The following is a 21,063-nucleotide window of genomic DNA, read 5'->3' on the forward strand; positions in this document are numbered from 1 at the left end:
AGGGGCGCGAGGCGCGCGTTTGCACCCGAGCCCGGCCCGCGCCCCGATGCTGAGCGATGCCGCTCGGCCTGGCAGCCCCCCGCGAGCACCGCGCTGGAGACGAAGCCCGCGCGTGACCCCGCTCCGGGTAAGTGGGCGCCCGGCCGGAGCCCCGGGTGTCCGCGGGGAGAGCCCAGCCCCGGTGCAGCCAGACGCGGAAGGGAAACTCGGGGAGAAAGTCTTCGGACCTAGGGAGACGGCTCTGGCCGCGGTGGGGTCCTCACGCCGCCAGCTGCTGCACGCGACACAAAGACCTGTGGTTCCCTCGGCCTCCTCTCCCGGGACCTCCCGCCGGGCCCCGAGGAAGCCCGCGCGTGGGTGTGGACAGCCCCCTCGGGGCGCGTCCTGGGGCTCCCGGGACTGGGGGCGCCCAGTCCCTCCGGCATGAGGCAGGCGGGGGGCTCGGAGGTCCCCTCTTCCATTTGTAGGTCACAGAGCGTTTGTTGTTCTCCCAGCGGGGACGTCCCCCGGGGAAAAGGACCACAGTGGCAGGAGATGGCGTGGCCGGTTGGGCGTTTTCTTTGGGGAAATGTTTCTGGCGAGTGCCTGAGGAAGCCCTCCTGGCTCCCCCGCAGCCCGGACGCCGCCTCGGGAGCACTCGGGGTGACGGTGGAGCCACCGCAGCGGAGGGTGGTTTTCCTCCCCTCCTTGATGGCGTCTGTCCCCGAGGCTGGTGCTGAAATGTGCTTCGCTCGCCGCGCGCGCCCGGCAGCACCCGGGGAGCTTTGTTTGGCTTGATTTTTTAAATTGCCTTGGAAAAAACGCGAAACGGCGGGAGGGTGAGGTGAGAAGGAGGACAGAGCGTGGTCGGGAAAAACTCCGTAATTTAAGATTTGCTTCATTTCGAGTATTTGGGGCTAAGGTGTTAGGAAACCCAAAATGTTAAAGTTTGATCAAGTGATAAAGTGGATGATGGACGCCGGGCCTCCCACCGTCTCCCCGGCTCCCGCGGCTGCCGCGTCTCTCCTCTGCCCGTCGCCTCCCAGGACTGTCAAAGGCTGGCACCGGGCCCGTGCCTCTCAGTTGGAGCAAAAGGCCGCCTAGGCTGCGCCCGTGTTCTCCATTAAAACGTGCCAGTCCTGTCGTCTGCTCATGAGTGAGGTGTGCCGCTTCCCACAGTAGACAGGAAATTCGCAGCGGCGAATGCCTCACAGTAGCCATGGGAGACCTGGGCTCTGCGGCCGGCAACTCCTTTTCCTGATTTTTGTATGAGGCGGGGGAGGGGAACCAGCCGCCATCTGATCTGGCCCTGTTCCCTGCAAGAGGCGACTGGGGGGACAACTTAAGTTGATAAATGGAAAGCCTTTTCCAGCCCAGAGAAACAGACAGAGCACCTGAAATCTGGATTGTTTTTGAAATGTATCGCTTGCTCAGTGACCAGTCATCATAAGAGATGACTGTGGCACTTAATAAATGGTAGGTGTTAATGCAAATGCAAGGTTTACTGTGATGCCTTGCTTGTTAATGAGCAGCCTCACCATGGGGTTAGTTAGGCTGAAATGATTATTTAGGACAATGGACTTCCTGTTGGCACCCATCCCCATGCACAACTCCAGTCCTCATACGCGCCTTAAAATAAAATTGCCCGAGGAAGCCAGTGGAGGATGTAGGGCTGGCTCAGAAACAGCACAGCAAAGGGGTCATTCCCAGCAGTCCCGTGGTTGGCATTTCTCATGCAAACTGATGGTGGAGAAACCAGGAAAAAAAAAAAAAAAAAGCTTTTCCTAGATTCACTTTACAGTTTTTAAAGCAAAAGTGACAGTCCCTGAAGTCCCCCAATAGTCAGTGCATTCTTTGAAATGGTAGAACATCAGGTGGGAACATCGCCTGTAATCCCAGCACTTTGAGAGGCCGAGGCGGGCAGATCACTTGAGGTCAGGAGTCCAATACAGTCCTGGCCAGCATGGTGAAACCCCGTATCTACTAAAAATGCAAAAAATTAGGCGGGTGTGGTGGTGCATGCCTGTAATCCCAGCTACTTGGGAGGCTGAGGCACGAGAATCGCTTGAACCCAGGAGGCAGAGGTTGCAGTGAGCTGAGATCGTGCCACTGCACTCCAGCCTGAGTGGCAGGGCGAGACTCTGTCTCAAAATAAATAAACAACATGAGGTGGGAACGTGGACCCTGACCCCTGGGGAAGCAAGAGCCACAGCTGTCTCGGGAGGGCAGGAACACTGTAAAATGTGTACAATGCCCCTTACCCCCTAGACCTACACGCCCATACCCACGCTTACCACAAAACTACTGCTTATGCAGAAAGTAAAGACTAAGGTCTGTAACCAACAATTTGTTCCTTTATTTATAGTTGCATCTCACTATGTCACTATCACATTTTTCTTAGTTGGTCTCAGTTTCTTCATGGAGGGGGGAGAATGCCTAATAATGTATGTCAGAAGATTGCCCCTTTCTTCATGGAATTTTGAAGCGGTTACCTTAAAATATTACTGGGTTTTTGTTCTTGAAACACCTTTTGAGGATATACTGCTATCTAATCTTGCTGGTTTTCCCTTTTTAAAATGTGGTATTTTTATTCATTCTAGATATACTCAGGCATACAGACTTGTATTATTCAAGGTAGAGAGATTATTTGTTTCTTTTTTAAAAGCAGAAACCAAAATTTAACTCCTTTAATACAGTGTAAGTACTACACAAATATCTCATCAACAGTGGATAGCAAGGATATTTTAATTGAAAGTCAGAAAAGCTAAATGAGTATCAGGAAAGAAGAGGAGATTGCAGGGTAATACTACTGAAAGACTGAAAGAAGCTGGTTAAAAACCTCTAAGAATAAGCCAAAGACAGTTAATAAATGATCAAAAGTAAAAACACAAATGAAATTTTATTTTAGGAAATGTTAAGAAATAGAGGCGAGAAAAGCTGCTGAAAGAAAAAATTACTGCAGAGAAAACAATGGATGCTTAAAAAGAGATCAGTTCAGTGAGGTTGCTGGAGCGTTCCAATTTCCCCTAATTGCCAAGGAGTTTTTGTTAGGCTGAATGGTGGCTGGTGGGCAATCAGGTTCCCTGCTGGAACTTGGTAGACAGAATGACAGGTGCCATACAGGTAAGGGAAAGCCGGCTGTGTGGAAGACGCGGTGCTCATTGTGGAATGAGCACACGTGTCACACCACAGAGAGCCAGCCCAGCAACTCAAAGAGAAATGGTTTTAGAAATCTAAGAAGTGCCCAGAAGGAGTGAGGAAGTATAGGGAGCTATGGAGGAACTGTTCATCTCCATGGCCCTGAGGTTTGTGGGCCACCAAAGGCCCCGTCTCCAAGGATCAGATAGGGCAAGGAGCCCAAGTTAGTGGGCAACAAGGGGAAAGAAGGGTGATGCTTGGGCTGGACGTGTCATGTGGAGGATCTCCTTTGATAGTCACAGGCTACCTGCCAAGTTTCTAATTTGCAAAACAACAGCAGTGATGGCTTGTGTCCTCTTTGTCCAGGAGTGTTCTGGCAGCGGGTTGGGTGGGTGGTGGGAACCTTTTTTAACTGATATAGGAAAAGTATGCACAAATGACAAGTGAAAGCGACAGAGATGTGTGGAAGAGAAGAAAGCAGAGAAATGTCGAGAGACTCATGCTCAGGAAATGTGGAGAGACCCTCACTCAGGAAATGTAGATAGACCCACACTCAGGAAATGTGGAGAGACCCACACTCAGGAAATGTGGAGAGACCCACACTCAGGAAATGTGGAGAGACCCTCACTCAGGAAATGTGGAGAGACCCACACTCAGGAAATGTGGAGAGACCCTCACTCAGGAAATGTGGAGAGACCCTCACTCAGGAAATGTGGAGAGACCCTCACTCAGGAAATGTAGATAGACCCTCACTCAGGAAATGTGGAGAGACCCTCACTCAGGAAAGGTATATAGACCCACACTCAAGAAATGTAGATAGACCCACACTCAGGAAATGTGGAGAGACCCTCACTCAGGCACTGCACACGGGCTCCTTTCCCAGGAGGATTCGTTTCTCTTGCTTCTTAGATTTCTAAAACCATTTCTTTTGGAGTTGCTGGGCTGGCTCTCTGTGGTGTGACACGTGTGCTCTGAGGCCACGGAAGGCCCTAGAGATAGAGGAAGCACTTTAAATATCCCTGTGGGCCAGATAGATTGTTTCTCCCCCGACACCCTCTGTGCACGAGGCGGGGAAGAGCCACGCTGGATCATATGAGCTGGCACTAACTGTGCCTTTATGCCTTTCTCATCAGTGCCTGGACCTCCTCCCGGTGCCCCTGCCTAATGGACAGCTGTGAGGCCTTGTCTTCTGTCCCCTCCCTTTGGGCTCCAACAAAGAAAGAGAGGCAGGGCAATGAAATAGGAAGAAGGAAAACATTTTTAACACTTTTGAACATTCTTTTTTTTTTTGAGATGGAGTTTCACGCTTGTCATCCAGGCTGAAGAGCAACGGCATGATCTTGGCTCACTCCAACCTCTGCCTCCCAGGCTCAAGCGATTCTTCTGCCTCAGTCTCCCAAGTAGCTGGGATTCCAGGCATGCGCCACCACGCCTGGCTAATTTTGTATTTTTAGTAGAGACTGGGTTTCTCCATGTTGGTCAGGCTGGTCTCGAACTCCTGACCTCAGGTGATCTGCCCGCCTCGGCCTCCCAGAGTGCTGGGATTACAGGCATGAGCCACCGTGCTCGGCCTGAACATTCTTATTCAAGCACCTCTACAACTACAGCAGAAAATGTGTTTACATGTTCCCCCAAATTCCAGCACCCAAACTCAACCTTGTTTCTTCTGGTGTCCCACCACACAAAGAGGTAAAACTGAGAGATTTCTAGCAAAGCAGTGCCCATGTATGAAAGCCAAAGAGGAGAAATGAGCTTAGGTGGCAGGAAGAAAACAGCAAGAGACTGTTGAGATTGGGGTGGGAGGCAGGGCAGGGCAGGGAGGCTCCTGAGGGCTGAAAGCAGGCTCTTCTCCATGATGGTCCAGCAGGACTCTGTGGCTCAGGTCCAGACACTGATGAACAGGAAGAGCGGATGGGGTGGTCATGCCCCATGCTGGGACTCTGTCTTCCTAGAGGATCAGGCTCTTGGAGGCCAGAGGTCAGGCAGCAGTACAGGCAGCCTGGCTTTGCAGGCTGAGCCAAGTCATCAACACACCTTGGAAAGGGCCATGTGTTACCCTTCCACACCCACACGTCCACGTGGGCCCTGGGGTCTCTGGCAGCCCAGGGCCCATGTGGACGGAGTGTCTGCTGCTGTGTCTCCCCTTCCTCATCAGTGGTCTCTGTCTTCCCACAGCTCCCTGTCCATAGGAAGGTCCAGCTACACCCAGCAACTGGCGTCCTCCTCCTGGATGTCTCTCCAGCCCGATCTGGGGAGCCATCTGCCCTGCCCTGTGGCTCTGGGGTACCCACCCTGCACAGACCCTGGATGGAAATTTCCAGCAGGGCCTTTCCGCTGCCCCTAGCCTGTGGCCGACTAAACCAGCATGAGTCAGTCCTTATTTGGTTTTAGTTTTCCTTCAGCAATCTTGGGAAAATTCTGTTTTCTGTGTGCCCCAGTTAACTCTGCATATCACTGAGAGGCTGCCCCAGTCAGAAGGTGCTTGTTTGTTCCCCCGTCAGCTGTGAGGCCGCATGGCAGGGTACTAGGGGGCTGCAGCCTGGTTAAGGAGACCCGATGATTTCAGTCTACAACGTGCATGTGTTTGACGGGGTGTGCGGGGGAGGAAGGTGTTACCAGGATGTAGAGATACCCTCAGGCTTGCTCATGCCCAAGGGCAGTGGTGGGCCTGGAGTGTGAGTGTGGAGGTGGCCGAGGAGGGTCTCTTGGTGGATGTGAGTAGAGAATTCCAACATGTTGACCTCAAGGGAAATAAAGGGGAACTGGCAGTGTTGCTAGACACTGAATTCTCTCTGGACCAGGGTGAGGTGCAGATCCAGGGCGAGGCCTTCGTGTGTCTCACACGCTCCCTCCCACTGTGGCTGAATTTGATCTGATGGAGACAGGGTCACTGGCCTCTTTTGCTGATCTGGACCTCTGGGTGCCCGGGTCCCCGCCACCCACCCCTGTCTCTGGAAGGCTGTACCCATCAACCTTTCAGCAGGAGTTTGGCATTTCACTGCCATTCCCCTCCAGTTGGTTGATTCTGTAGAACTGTGCCTTTTTGGACTGTCTTGGGCAGACCTTTCTGTGTGTGCTCCATCAACACCGCTGCAAGTGTGCCTGCAGTCCCTGCTCTGCCATGTCCCCGCCTTTTCGGGTTTGCTGTGCTCACTGATGGATGGTTCAGCATCCTCTGAACAAGTTTCTCTTTAGACCCTCTCCTTGTGCTACAGTTTGTTGCAGTCAATAGTGTCTGAAAGAAGCTGATGGCTGGCCTGGACCCAAGCACGTTTTTATTCAACAGAAATTTTCTTTGTCATGGATTTGCCATCCTAGGGTTCTGCTGATCTCACTGTGGATCTTCATGGTGTTTTTAGTTTTACTGTCCATTACTGCTCCCTGCCACCTTCCTTTTCATTACTGGATGCTATGGAAGGACTTTTTCAATACAGATATATTGCTGGATGCGATAGATGTGTTCATCAAAGACTGTATGTGAAACATCCAGCAATAGATGCCTTTATCAAAGACTATGTAAACCATGCATTCGTGAGGCGTTCATTGACTGCATGTGTGATAAGCACCTGCAATAAATACATGCATCAGAGAGTTTAGGCACTGGTGACAGAGAAACAAATAAGATATGGTCACACACTCCAGAGAAGTCAGAACCTGGAGGGGGTGCATGTGTGAAAACAGCCCACCTATCCTGGGTTAGTGCACAGACAGGGAGAGTGTTAGTTCTTCCTGAGAGCAGTGCAGAAAGGGTGTGACAACAGAGGGTGTCTTGAGCTGGCCCTGCTGAGCTGAGGCGGGGTTTTCAAGCCAGACAAATGAGAAAGGGCTTTCCAGGCGGGGACCCAGCAGGGGCCCAGGGTCGTGAAAGAGGAGTGGAGAGAGCAGAAGGGTTGATCAGAGCCCGGGTGTGAAGGTGGGACTGACCATGAAGAATGGGGAATCCAGGGCCTTTGTCTGGCAGAAGCAGCAAGCAGCAGGCCCCGCCTTGGCCCTCTGGCTGTGACTGCTGTGTGGGGAAGGTCGGAGGCGTGGGGCAGGAGAGGAAGGACAGGGAGACTGGATAACATCCAAGGGTGCCCCGGCCCTAGTGTCAGTAGGGGCGGCTGTCTGATCAGAAACGGAGGGGCAGGGAGAGGCTGGTGTCTGGGATCCCAGGGTTTCCAGACTGAGCATGGATGGACGAGGGGTAATGTAACCTGGTTTTGTGAATGAAGCTAGGCAAGTAGAGAGAGGGTGTGTGACTTGCCAAGTCAGGAGGTGACATCCAGGGAGCGTGTATGTGCAGAGCTGAGCAGAGGTCTGGCTGGACCCAGGCGAAGCCACACGGGTGAGATTGCCCGGAGTGATCCAAGGTGTGATGACAAAGCAGGGAGGCCCGCACCTCAAAGAACACACGGCAAGTTTAGGACAAAACAAATATCCTTCTGTAAGAGGCACACCCTTTCTTACGCAGACTTTCACGCACTGGATTTCCTTAAAAGAGACCCCTCCCCCACCCTGCCTTCTCCCCGGCCCCCTGCCCCTCCTGCCAGCCTCTGCAAAACCACAGCCAACCCGCCACCACCTTGCCTTCCTGGATGACTCATTCTTTCTGCATTGGAGCAGTTGCGGTTCTGCCTCTTGTTCATGATTCCTTCATCCCCCTGATGCTTACAGATTGGCTCGGATGCTGTTAGCACCTGTCTCTTGCTGCAGGCCCACGTTGGGGAACCGCAGTGTATCATCCTTCTGTGCATGGGTCTCTACTGAGAGGGAGTTTCTGTTCTGTGTTTTGCTCGGTTGCCCCCGGTCACTCTTGTCCCACCCCCAAATGATGGTGGCCTCGAGGCAGGAGGGCTGGCCCTGGCCCTGCTTCACAGTAACTAACTGTGACAGCTTACCCACGACACCTGCACGGGAAGGGGGCCAAGGCTTACCCCGTCCCTGCCCGGCCTCCCTTGGGTTCTTCCACCCCACATTCTCCTCGGACCTCTGTGGTTAGCTGTGAAGTACCCCTGCGGTCTGTTTTTCTCCCCTTTTCCGCACAGTTCTTACTGTGTTTCTTTGCTTTTCCGCACTGTACTTTCGAAGTTCTAGGGCTACGAAAACGCAGGCAGTTGCGGGCGGGGCAGAGGGAGGGAGTGAAAAATCCCTGCCCTCGTTCTGTTCTGTTCTGTTCTGTTCTGTTCGAAGTTCTGTTATGGTGGAGGAATCAGACCAAAGATAAGAAGTCAGAAAATCAAAAGTAGTTTAAACAAGTACATGAATAAATACGCATTTAAGATATAGTAAGTGCATGACAAAAAAATAAAACAAGGCTGGGAGGTAGGGAATTCCGGGGAAGGGGTGGCTCGCATTTTAAATAGGCTGCTTGTGGGAGGACCTGCTGTGTTGATTCAAGGTTAAAGTGACCTCCCAAATGAGCTCATCTGATGCACGTGGAGCCAGCAGGTGAGAGTGTTGGTGGAGTCACAGATTATTTATTTATTTATATTTTTAGGTGGAGTCTTGCTCTGTTACCCAGGTTGGAGTGCAGTGGCACCATCTCAGCTCCCTGCAACCTGCGCCTCCCAGGTTCAAGCAATTCTCTTGCCTCAGCCTCCCTAGCGGCTGGGACTACAGGTGCCCGCCACCACGCCAGCTAATTTTTTGTATTTTTAGTAGAGACGGGGTTTCACCATGTTGGCCAGGCTGGTCTAGAACTCCTGACCTCAGGTGATCCACCCGCCTTGGCCTCCCAAATTGCTGGGATTACAGGCGTGAGCCACCATGCCCGGCTGGTTATTTATTTATCCAGTTTTAGAGGCAGGGTCTCTCTCTGTTGCCCAGGCTGGAGTGCAGTGATGTGATGGTATTTCGTTGCAATCTTGAGCTCCCCAGCTCAAGTGAACCTTCCACTTCAGTCTCCTAAGTAGCTGGGGCTACAGTTGCCCACCACCATGCCCGGCTAAATTCTTTTAAAATTGTTGTGTAGAGATGGGGGTCTCACTATGTTGCCCAGGCTGGTCTGGAACTCCTGGCCTCAAGTGATCCTCCCACTTCAGCCTCCCAAAGTGCTGTAATTACAGGCATGAGCCACTGCACTCAGCCTATAGATTAATTTATGCCCAACTGCCTTCCTGACAGAAGAAGTTTTTGGTTCTCCCCTCCCCTCACCCCTGGCATATAAGAAAGCTACATTAACCAAAAGGAGCATTTGGTAGTGTAACTCAAGGTAGAGGAAGAGACAGAGATTCTTTTTGCAAAATGACACGTGAGAGGTGTCCTCTTCTCACTCCAAAGTGGGCCTCTTCACAGCCTGGCTGTTTTGTGGGTGCTCCACCCATCCAGGGACTGCGGCTTCTGGGCCCAGTGACCTCTGACCTGCCAGGCACCAAGCAGCAACAAAAGGGAGGGAGAGCTCTGGCCCCCCGGGCAGTGGACCCTTCCTGGAGCCCTACAGCGGGTGGTGGCCCCAAGAGGCTGGATCAGAGACCCTCAGGTCCGAAGGCCTGGGGGCTAAATGAAGTAGACAGGCCGCCCTCAACTCCACCCTGCGGGGATTCAGGCGGGCTCGAAGACTCAGCTTAGCAAGGACTGTCTTATGTATTCGCCTTGATGTGTGGTCTGGCAGCTTCACAGTCAGTCTGTTGAATGATGTGTGTATCGTGTGTATCCTTCCTTCTGTTTTACACACCTGCTTTGAGAACCATTTACTTGGAGCACAGTCTGTGTATACAGTCTAAGGTAGATGCGGCAGTGGTTCCCAAACCTGGTTGCATACATTTTGGGCAGTTTTTAAAATGCCCCTTCTTGGGCCTCCCCGCCGGACATTCTGACGTAGTGGGTCCGGGCTAGGGTCCGGGAATTCATCTTTGAGTTCTGAGAGACATTGAACCAGGTGATTTCTGTGGGCCCTTCTTCCTGACGTCTGATTCCCCCCAACCTGCCTAAGCATCCCCAGGTTCCCGTGTCCTGTGCCAGCCTCTCCCTCTCCTCGTGGGGCTGTAAGGGTTTGACCATCATAGGCACAACATGCTTGCAACACCAGGTCTCCTCCCCAGGCTGAACGCGTGGATCTGTTCTCCCCTGCTTGGGGTGAGAGACAGCTTTCTGTGTGGGAAAACCAGCTACCACCCTGAAGAGCTGCCTCTGCCGGAGCACAAGACCCCCACCTAGAGACTCCCCCCCACTGCTCCCCTCCCACAGGCAGCAACGGCAACTCTGAGGTTCTGGGTACCCCAAAGGACACAGACCTACCTTCACCCATGAGCCATCCAGGAGACATTTGACAGCTACTGTGTGCCATATCCTTGGGGTAGGAATGCAAAGGTAAGTCAGAGGCTATCCCTGCTCCTGAGGCATTTACAATCCAGTGAGGGAGACAGACGATTATGACACAACACGGGGCAGGGCACGGTGGCTCACGCCTGTAATCCCAGCACTTTGGGAGGCCAAGGCAGGCAGATCACCTGAGATAGGGAGTTCAAGACCAGCCTGGCCAACATGGGTGAAACCCCGTCTCTACTAAAAATACAAAAATTGGCTGGGTATGGTGGCACATGCCTGTAATCCCTACTCAGGAGCTACTCAGGAGGCTGAGGCAGGAGAATCGCTTGAACCCAGGAGGCAGAGGTTGCAGTGAGCCAAGATCGTGCCACTGCACTCCAGCCTGGGCAACAGAGTAAGACCCTTTCTCAAATAAAAATTTAAAAAGCACACAATGCGGAATTAAGAACAGCTCCCACCTCAACACAGCAGGACACCAAGCCCGGCCCAGAAGGACAGGGAAGGCCTCTGGAAGGAGGTCTCGTGATTTGGTCAGATGGAACCATCAGGGCACAGCCAGTGCAAAGCGAAAGCCTTCCAGGCTGGGGGCTCTGTTTGAGCAAGTGAGGATGGTTCTGGCTCACATTTATGAAGTGCTTCCTGCAGACCAGGCTCTAAGTGTCTTATGTTGTATGAACTACTTACTCCTGACAACTACTGTGGTAGGTGGAATCGTGGTCCCCAAAGATGGTTACCCTCTAATCCTTGGAACTTGTGAATCTGTGAATCTTACACAGCAAAAATGATTTTGCAAACATGATTAAGGGAAAGATCCTGAGATGGGGAGGTGATCCTGGAACGCCTGGAGGGCCCAGTGTCGTCACAAAGGTTCTCATAAGAGGAAGATAGGAATGTCTGAGAGAGAGGTGGGGGATGCTGCTGGGCTGGCTATAAAAATGCAGGAGGACCCATTACTGGGTATATACCTAAAGGATTATAAATCATTCTACTATAAAGACACATGCACGCGTATGTTTATTGCAGGACTATTTATGATAGCAAAGACTTGGAACCAACCTAAAGACCCATCAATGATAGACTGGATAAAAAAATGTGGCACATATACACCATGGAATACTATGCAGCCATAAAAAAGAATGAGTTCTTGTCCTTTGCATGGATGAAGCTGGAAACCATCATTCTCAGCTAACACAGGAACAGAAAACCAAACACTGCATGTTCTCACTCATAAGCGGGAGCTGAACAATGAAAACACATGGACACAGGGAAGGGAACATCACACACTGGGGCCTGTCAGGGGGTGGGGGGCAAGGGGAGGGAGAACATTAGGACCAATACCTAATGTATGCAGGTCTTAAAACCTAGATGACGGGTTGATAAGTGCGGCAAACCACCACGGCACATGTATACCTGTGTAACAAACCTGAATGTTCTGCACATGTATCCCAGAACTTAAAGTAAAATTTAAAATAAAATGCAGGAGGAGCTACAAGCTAAGGATTGCAGATGGCCGTAGACACTGGAAAAGGCAGAAATACAAATGCTCCCCAGCGCTTCCACCCACAGCCCTCTTGGCACCTTGATTTTAGTCCATTGAGACCCATTTCAGACTTTTGAACTCCAGAACTATAACATAATAAAACTGCATTGTGTTAAGCCATAAGTTTAATGTGTTGTAGCAGCAATAGGAAACCAATACAGCCATTCCTCTATTTTGAAGGGAGGAAAGCGGGAGGTGAAGGGAATTGCCCAAAGTTCGGGAGCTAGAAAGGAGCAGATTTGGGCTCCAGGGCCTGCACCTGCCTACTCACCTCTGTTCTGTTCCTCCTGCCTGGGAGGGATTTAAAACCAGCAGTCCAGCAGCCGGGGCTTACGGGGAGACCAGGAGCATTGGAAGATGAAGCTGGCCAGATGAGCAGGCAGGAGCTAGGGTCCGGGAAGCTCTTCTTGGCCAAGTGGAGGGAAGTGGCTTTGCAGGCCATCGGCCTGGGCTCCTTTTCGGTGGTCTCTTCAAGTCTGTGCCAGACTGGGAGTGCCACAAGAGCAGAGGTCAGCTCCTTGGGCCCTGTGCGCCTACACGTGGCATCAGCTGCAGACCGAGCTGTGTGCCCATACAGACTGTGCCGCCTCTCTCCATTAGCAGATAGTTTAAAAGTGCCACCCTGGCCAGGCAGTGAAGGGCAGACATCTGGTATAAGTGCCCACAGCATCCTTAAGCAGCGAAAATTCTCCTGTGTTCAAACATCTGTTTCCACTTCACCATTGTTTTCCTCATTCTGATTCTTTTTTTTTTTTTTTTTTTTTTTTTTTTTGAGACAAAGCCTTGCTATGTGGCCCAGGCTGGAGTGCAGTAGCGCAATCTCGGCTCACTGCAACCTCCACCACCCAGGTTCAAGCGATTCTCATGCTTCAGCCTCCCCTAGTAGCTGGTATTACAGGCACGTGCCACCGCGCCCAGTTAATTTTTGCATTTTTTGTAGAGGGGGTTTTGCCATGTTGCCCAGGCTGGTCTTGAACTCCTGGCCTCAAGTGATCCGCCCACCTTGGCCTCCCAAAGTGCTGGGTTTACAGGTGTGAGCCCAGCCTCGTTCTAATTATTTAATGTAAAGAATCCCCCATCTTCCAGCATCTGACTGAAATAAGTGGTCAGAGGAATCTTTTGGTGGTGTTTTAAGTATTGTTTTTTTAAATAAAGGACACGTAAGCATAACCTGAAACTACTCCCGATATGTCTGCTCAATTTATATTCCAAGTATTTTGCAGGCTGTGCTTGGATTTTCAAAGGAGTAATCACTAGCATTTGATTAGCATTTTGCAGTTTGCTAAAAGCATTCATGTACCCTGTCCACTTGATCTTTACAGAAATGTCAGGAGGCAGGGATCTTTATCCCAGTTCTTGAATGAGGCGACTGTGATTCAAAGGAGAGTTACCATCAGGACTAGGTGCCTAGCAGAGCAAGGCACCCAGGGCTTCCACTCGAACTCCACACTGTTCCTAGAGCATCCTCTTGCCTCTTAAGCACGGCTGGGGTAGCAGGGAAAGACCCAGAATGCACTTACAAGGAAATAGGGTCCCAGAATCCAGTTCCAGTGTGTCCCTCCCAGGTACAGAAGTACAACGCTGGGGCATCTGCATACCAATGCCTGTCAGTATCGGGGACCCCACCCTCCTTTGGGGGTTCATCGGATCTCTGGTCTTAACATGAGATTGTTGTACGGAGTAATTTGGTTGAGGCTCAACAACATCTCAGGGCACAGGCAAGTGCCCTGCTGGAGGACCCATGGTGATATGCAGGTCTCTGACGAGAAGCCTCAGCGTGGGCGCCGTGCCCCTGCGTGGCCATGGCTTGCTGCAGGCACTGCTCCCCATGTCACAAAGAGGAGGGAATTAGGCCTGCTGCTCAGCGCCAGCTGCCCTCCTCTCCACGGGGCTCCCCCAGACCTTGCCCCAGGCCTCACCGCAGGACTCTGGTGCCTTTGGGGTTCCCCTTTTCTGAGACCCCAAAGAGCCTTCCTCAAATAAATCAAAAGCTTTGGCATCTAAAACTTGTTCCTGAGGAAGGCTTTCAGAACCCACTTTGGAAGTAAAAAGCAAAATTCCTCTTTGCACTTCTATTTAATCATCTTCATTCCCCATGAGGCAGTGCGGGTAACTGGCTGGTCAGAGGAGGGGCAGGCACAAGGAAGCACGGTGAAAACAGCCCAGCCCTGTCTCTCAGGATATTCTCCCTCTGCAGAGAAAGAGCCAGTTCCTCCCCACACTAGTCTGGGCTCACCTGTCCAGCGAGAGGAAGGTTCCTGGCCGCTACCTGGGTGTCCCCTGGCAGTGCAGCAATACCAGGTTCTCAAACACTAACTGGTTGGTTAAGGAGGTTAAGTTGCCTTCCATCTTCTGCCCTTCAGCTTCCTCAAGGTGGAGGCTGGGGCTTCAGAGCCACTGCAAGGGGTCTCTGAATACAGGTGCACAACCCAGGAAACCTGTGTGGAGCAATTGCAGACTGCCACGTGTTTGTGTCCTGCTAATTAATTTGCAAGTGTGCATAGACACCTTTGGGATTAATAAAAATGAATTTAAGTGTGTTACTGAATTAATCACAGCTTTGTCATGATGTATCTTATGAGGCAACAGATAGTGAAAATACAGCCATATATTAGTCAGTTTTGTGTTGCTGTAAAGAAATACCTGAGGCTCAGTGATTGATAGAGAAAAGAGGTTTATTTAGCTCACAGTTCTGCAGGTTGAACAAGTATGGCACCAGCATCTGCTTCTGGGGAGGCCTCAGGAAGGTTTCACTCATGGCAGAAGGTGAAGGGGGAGCAGACATCTCACATGGTGAGAGGGAGCAAGAGAGATAGGAAGAGGTGCCAGGCTCTTTTTAAACAACCAGCTCTCCTGTGAACTAATAAAGGGAAAACTCATTTGTTATCACGGGAGGGCACCAAGCCATTCATGGGGGATCCACCCCCATGACCCAAATGCCTCCCACCAGGCCTCACCTCCATACACTGGGAATCACATTTCCCCCCCCCACCGAGATGGAGTTTTGCTCTTGTTGCCCAGGCTGGTGTGCAGTGGCATGATCTCTGCTCACCGCAACCTCCACCTCCCAGGCTTAAGTGATTCTCCTGCCTCAGCCTCCCAAGTAGCTGAGATTACAGGTGCATACCACCATGCCTGGCTGATTTTGTATTTTTAGTAGAGACAGGGTTTCTTCATGTTGGTCAGGCTGGTCTTGAACTTCTGACCTCAGGTGATCCGCCTGCCTCAGTCTCCCAAAGGAATCACATTTTAATATGAGATTTGGAGGGGACAAACATCCAAACCATATGAGGCTGTAAGAGACTGCATTTGTCTGATTGACTTTAGAAGGGACCTGACTTCTAAATGTTTAAACTTTGTTCTTTAAAACCGTTGGAACCATGGTTTGCAAAATCCTTCCATTTCTGGTTACTCCATGATTCATTAACAATGCCATGTTCTGCTACATTTTCTAAATTTATTCACTGGCTTTGTATTGCCTTCCTCTATCAGCTGCTGACTTCAGCAAAGGAAGTATTTCTTTGTTGTTGTTGTTGTTTGTTTTTTGAGACGGAGTTTCACTCTTGTTGCCCAGGCTGGAGTGCAATGGCACCACCTCGGCTCACTGCAACCTCTGCCTCCTGGGTTCAAGCTATTCTCCTGCCTCAGCCTCCCGAGTAGCTGGGACTACGGCATGCGCCACCACGCCTGGATAATTTTGTATTTTTTAGTAGAAATGGGGTTTCTCCGTGTTGGTCAGGCTTATCTCAAACTCCCAACCTCAGGTGATCCGCCCGCCTCGGCCTCCCAAAGTGCTGGGATTACAGGCGTGAGCCACCGCACCCGGCCAGCAAAGGAAGGCAGCCTTACTATGCAGTCCTAATTAGGAACAAGGAGCCAGGCTGGGGGGAGCAAGGGAAAGCAGAAAGAAAATACAGATAAGCTATAAGTCTGCATTTCTTCATGGTCCAGGACACACAGCCCATCTGTGCAAATAACTCACGATCTTCCTGCACCCAGATATCACCATACCCTCGGCTGATAGCAAAATGCAAATTAGTTTACTGCCACCTTGACATTATCAGTACTGCACTTAGCCCTCTCCAGCACACAGAACAAGTTCCATCCTATTAAATCCCCAGCAAGCCTTTGTCTCCTCCAGTCAGCTCCTCTCTTGCTGACTTGCCTGTTGCTTTCTTGCAACATATTTCCATGCTTTTGCTAATAAATCTGCATTTATTTACCTGTGACTGTCTTGGTAAATTCTTTTTAATGCCCATGCCACTGGCCCCAGACAGTAACCACCTGTGACACAAGGGCATTGACTGGGAAGCTTTGCGGTGGGTGAGTCTTCCTGGTGCAGGGGTGGAGGGTAATTTTGAGACTGGTTGATCCCTCACCCTCCCTGGAGGAGTGGGGACTAGTTAGTGACCAGTGGGACTAACTCTGCCACCCCGTAGGACCCCAGTCTCAGCTCTCTCTGATTTTGAATCCTCCCATCTCCCACCACGAACCTTTCCTAGGACCAGAGCTTTATTTTTCTGCTTCTCACATTTGGATACTGGTCTTTTTATCCTTCCCTATTTGCTTATAAAGACTGTCCATGAGCTGGGCCATGTGTACATTTTCTTGCTTTTATGGCCTTATCCTGGTTGGACTTTTCCCATCCAGGTGCTTCTTCACCCACCACCAGGTGACTTCTGGTTGAGAGGAGAAATAGGCTGAACGCAGTGGCTTATGCCTATAATCCCAGCACTCTGGGAGGCCGAGGTGGGAGGCCAGCCTGGGCAACAAAGTGAACTTCTGTCTCTACAAAAACTTTTAAAAATTAGCTGGGCACAGTGGCATGCACCTGTAGTCCCAGCTGCTTGAGAGGCTGAGATCGCTGAGCCCAGGTGTTCAAGGGTACAGTGAGCTATGATTGTACCACTGCACTCCAGCCTGGGCAACAGAACAAGACCCTCTCTCAAAATAAAATGTTTTAAGTTTTAAGATAAAATAAAAAGGGAAATAACCAGAGCCAGCCTCCCTGGCAGACTGTCCTGCTCAGAGGGTTGCCAGCACTGTCCCACCATATGGTACCTGAGAAGTTCTATCGTTTCAGGTGAAGGGGTGCTGGCACGGAGGGCAGATCTTGTCATCTGTGGCTTTTTTTGGCTGCTGGGAAGCAGTGGAACTTATCCCTGCTTGTCTCCATCCCCAGCCTGCCATTCATACCGCCAGCTCTGCTGCTCAGGGACAAGTCTCCATGAACAGCCATATCGCAGGGACCAGCAGCAGGCTGTCACTCATTAAAACAACAACAGCAACTGCGTCAGACTCTATGTCATTTTTCCTGGAAAGTATCCAGATTATTTCCAGGCTTTTTAAATGTGTCCTTTTTTTTTTTTTCACCGCTGCCAAAATACTCTCTTCCATGCATGGCGTACTTGAGCCACAGACATCAGCCTGTCTGCAAAGTCTGAATAACCACCGTAGAGAGATCCTTTGAATGGTCAGCAGTGTCTGTGGGTGACAGCCTTCAAGATCAGTCCTTCCTTCCTCTTTTAAAACCAATTGTCTTTGAATAGTTAGTCGGTCTCATCCATGCTTCTAATCTGGAATGAAAACTACATAACTACATTTTTTCTTTTTCTTCTTGCTTTTGTTTTTTCAGAATCGAGCCATTAAGTTGTTACTTAATCTCAACAAAGGCCGATGACAATGTCTAATAGTCTATGACTGTACCAAGTTATCATCTTGGTTTTGTTCCCAGCTGAGGCATTTTACCTAATTCTAATCATTTTAGAGCAGGAAGATGACAGACAGTTACAAAAGGAAACACTAAAACGCAGAGAGAAAAAACCTTGTTCAAAGTCATACAAATAATTTTTTAAAATAGAAATATGATTAAAAGCAAGTCTCATGGCTCCTCATCCACTCTTCCAGTCTGAAAAATACTTTTTCCAGTCGGTTAAACCACATCTCCAGAACCACTTCTCTGCGCTTGTAAGGCAGAATTTTCTAATTCAATTCTGGGAGCTCATTTTGCAGCCTAGGTATTCAGTCTTTGCACACAGATGAAAAACATGTTGGCTGGGTGCAGTGGCTCATGCCTGTAATCCCAGCACTTTGGGAGGCCAGGGTGGGAAGATCACTTGAGCCCAGGAGTTGGAGACCAGCCTAAGCAATCTAGTGAGACCCTGTCTCTACAAAAAATAAAATAACTAGCTGGGCATGGTGGTGTGTGCCTGTAATCCCAGCTCCTCGGGAAGGAGCCAGGAGGATGACTTGAGCCCAGGAGGGGTTTAAGGTTGCAGTGAGCCACTGCACCCCAGCCTGGTTGACAGAGCAAGACCCTGTCTCTGAAAGAAAGAAAGAAAGAAAGAAAGAAAGAAAGAAAGAAAGAAAGAAAAACATGTCAGCTAAGCCTCGCTCTGTATGAGGTGCTGTTCAGCTGGGAAGCAGCAAGCCTCGGTACACAGCCCTCTGCTGGTGACCTCCCAGACCCTCCCAGGCTTCACTTAAACTCTGCTGTTTGAGGTGTGCACCTAAGGAAGTATTCTTGCTATCTTTTGGCTAACTGAGAACTCATCCACGTATTGCCACTCATAGGAATTAGAAAAAAGTGGCCGGGAGCGGTGGCTCACACCTGTAATCCCAGCACTTTGGGAGGCCGAGGCGGCTGGATCACCCGAGTTCGAGACCAGCCTGGCCAACATGGTGAAACCCCATCTCTACTAAAAATACAAAAATTGGCCAGGCATGGTGGCGCACACCTGCAATCCCAGCTACTTGGGAGGCTGAGGCAGGAGAATCGCTTGAACCCAGGAGGAGACTGCAGCGAACCAAGATAGCACCACTGCACTCCAGCCTGGGCGACAGAGTGAGACTCTGAAAAAAAAAAGAAAAGAAAAGAAAAAGAAAACAGAAAGAAAAGAAAAAAGTAAGCTACGCTGGGCATGCAAACAGTGTTAATGCAGAAACCACTTTGGGGTCCAGGCACCGGGCCTCCTCTCAGGGCGTTGATGCCCATCAGCCCTCAGGGCTGCATGCTCCAGGACGGTGCTTCCCAGAGGTTCTCAGCTGACGGAGCAGCGTGCAACCGGTGTGGAAAGATCAACCTAGACACATTACAATTTTAGAGAATTTATCGGAGCAGAGGGTGATTCATTAATTGGAGAGCATCAAACTGTAAGAGGTTCAGGGCTCCACTAAGGGGGTGTGAGGCATAAACATTTATAAGGTTTTCTTGGAAGCAAGACAAAGAAAAAATATTTGATCAGTTAAAGTGGAGAGTCTTGGCTGGGCACAGTGGCTCACACCTGTAATCCCAGCACTTTGGGAGTCCGAGGAGGGTGGATCACCTGAGGTTGGGAGTTTGAGATCAGCCTGACCAACATGGAGAAACCCCATTTCTACTGAAAAATAGAAAATTAGCCAGGCGTGGTGGCGCATGCCTATAGTCACAGCTACTCGGGAGGCTGAGGCAGGAGAATAGCTTGAACCCAGGAGGCAGAGGTTACAGTGAGCCAAGATGGTGCCATTGCACTCCAGCCTGGGCAACAAGAGCGAAACTCCGTCTCAAAAAACAAAAAACAAACAAACAAAAAACAAAAAAAGAAATACTTCCTTTGCTGAGGTCAGGAGCTGGAGACCTGACCAACATGGTGAAACCCCATCTCTACTAAACATACAAAAATTAGCTGGTGTGGTGGTGTGCTCCTGTAATTCCAGCTACTTAGGAGGCTGAGGCAGGAGAATCGCTTGAACCTGGGAGGCGGAGCTTGCAGTGAGCCAAGATCCAAGATCGCGCCACTGCATTCTAGCTGGGGTGACAGAGGTCTCAAAAAAAAAAAAAAGGAGAGTCTCTCATTAGAAGTTAGCCGGTGGTTTGTGATTGGTTAGACTTACGTTTCATTTTACCGTTGACATTGAGTTGGGTTTAGTTTGCTTAGGTCAGAATGTTTGCTTAGGCAAAACAGCCATCTCAGCCTCTGGCCACCCAATTAATTTTTTTCTAACACCAGCTACAGTAGCATTTCAGAGTTCCTCTCCCACAGCCCGTGTCCCTCGAGCCTACAGGCCCTGTGTCTCGGTCATTCTGAGCTGCGTCCACACGCCCATGGTGACTTTCTGGTCATTCCTGGGGCAGCCTGAGCCATTGGACAGGCCTCGTGTATGACAGGCGACCCTGGTTGAGGGGCCTCCTTGAATCGCTGTCTCAGGCTGTGCTGGCTGGCACTTTGCAAACTGTGTGCTCTCATCCGAATTCCCAGGACAAACAAAACACCCGGCTTTGGCTGCTCAGCCTTGATGACAGCATCTGATAAGTGATGAGAGCGTGGCATCATCAGGCTGTTGGTCTTGATTATTCAAGTAGTTGAGTCACAGAGTGCTGCTTTCAGCAGCAAACATTAAGTACTTACGGCATTTGAAGATGTGTATCTGGCAGCTTTAAGGTGCTGACAATTTGGGGATCTTTCTGAAACAGACCCACAAGAGAATTCTTGAATATCTTGAGTAAAGATGACCAGCCTCTTTCGTGAGTGTGTGTTTAGTGTATGTGAAGTTATGGGGAATGGAGGCTACTCTCATTCTATTTTAACAGACAGGGAAGGGTAAAAGTGAAGATGTGTGGCATCCCTACTCACCAACTCTAATCCTATTGTAATATCTACCCTGGAAAAATTCTCGTGCAAGAGACATGCTCATAACATCATTGTACAAAACAAAATATTGGAAATAACTCATTGTCAACCAACATGAGAAAGGATAAGTAGAGGTGAATACTGTGATGAGGACAATAAAAACCCAGAAGTGTCATAGAAATGAAGGAAAGTGCTCAAGTCCAGGGGCCAAGGTGGCTGGCCAGCTCAAGAAAGCTTTGAGCCGGGCACGGTGGCTCATGTCTGTAATCCCAGCACTTTGGGAGGGCTAGGCAGGCAGATGACCTGAGGTCAGGAGTTCGAGATCAGCCTGGCCGATATGGTGAAACCCTGTCTCTACTAAAAATATGAAAATTAGCCGGGCATGTGGGCATGCTAGTCCCAGCTACTCGGGACACTGAGGCAGAAGAATCGCTTGAACCTGGGAGGTGGAGTTTGCAGTGAGCTGAGATTGTGTCACTGCACTCCAGCCTGGGCCACAGAGCAAGACTCCATCAAGGAAGGAAGGAAGGAAGGAAGGAAGGAAGGAAG

The 21,063-nt window shown here is 50.4% G+C and overlaps 1 protein-coding gene across 1 annotated transcript in view; it reads left to right on the top strand.

The window, feature by feature from the left end:
• Window positions 1-21,063, top strand: part of GNG4 (G protein subunit gamma 4) — a 102,309-nt gene continuing 81,246 nt past the window's right edge. The window contains exon 1 of the mRNA XM_017862302.1: window positions 1-127. The gene's annotated coding sequence lies outside the window, so the exon portion shown is untranslated. The remainder of the gene's footprint in view (window positions 128-21,063) is intronic.

Source organism: Rhinopithecus bieti, unplaced genomic scaffold, assembly GCF_001698545.2.
Source record: "Rhinopithecus bieti isolate Rb0 unplaced genomic scaffold, ASM169854v2 scaffold_57691, whole genome shotgun sequence".
Classification (NCBI taxonomy): Eukaryota; Metazoa; Chordata; class Mammalia; order Primates; family Cercopithecidae; genus Rhinopithecus; species Rhinopithecus bieti.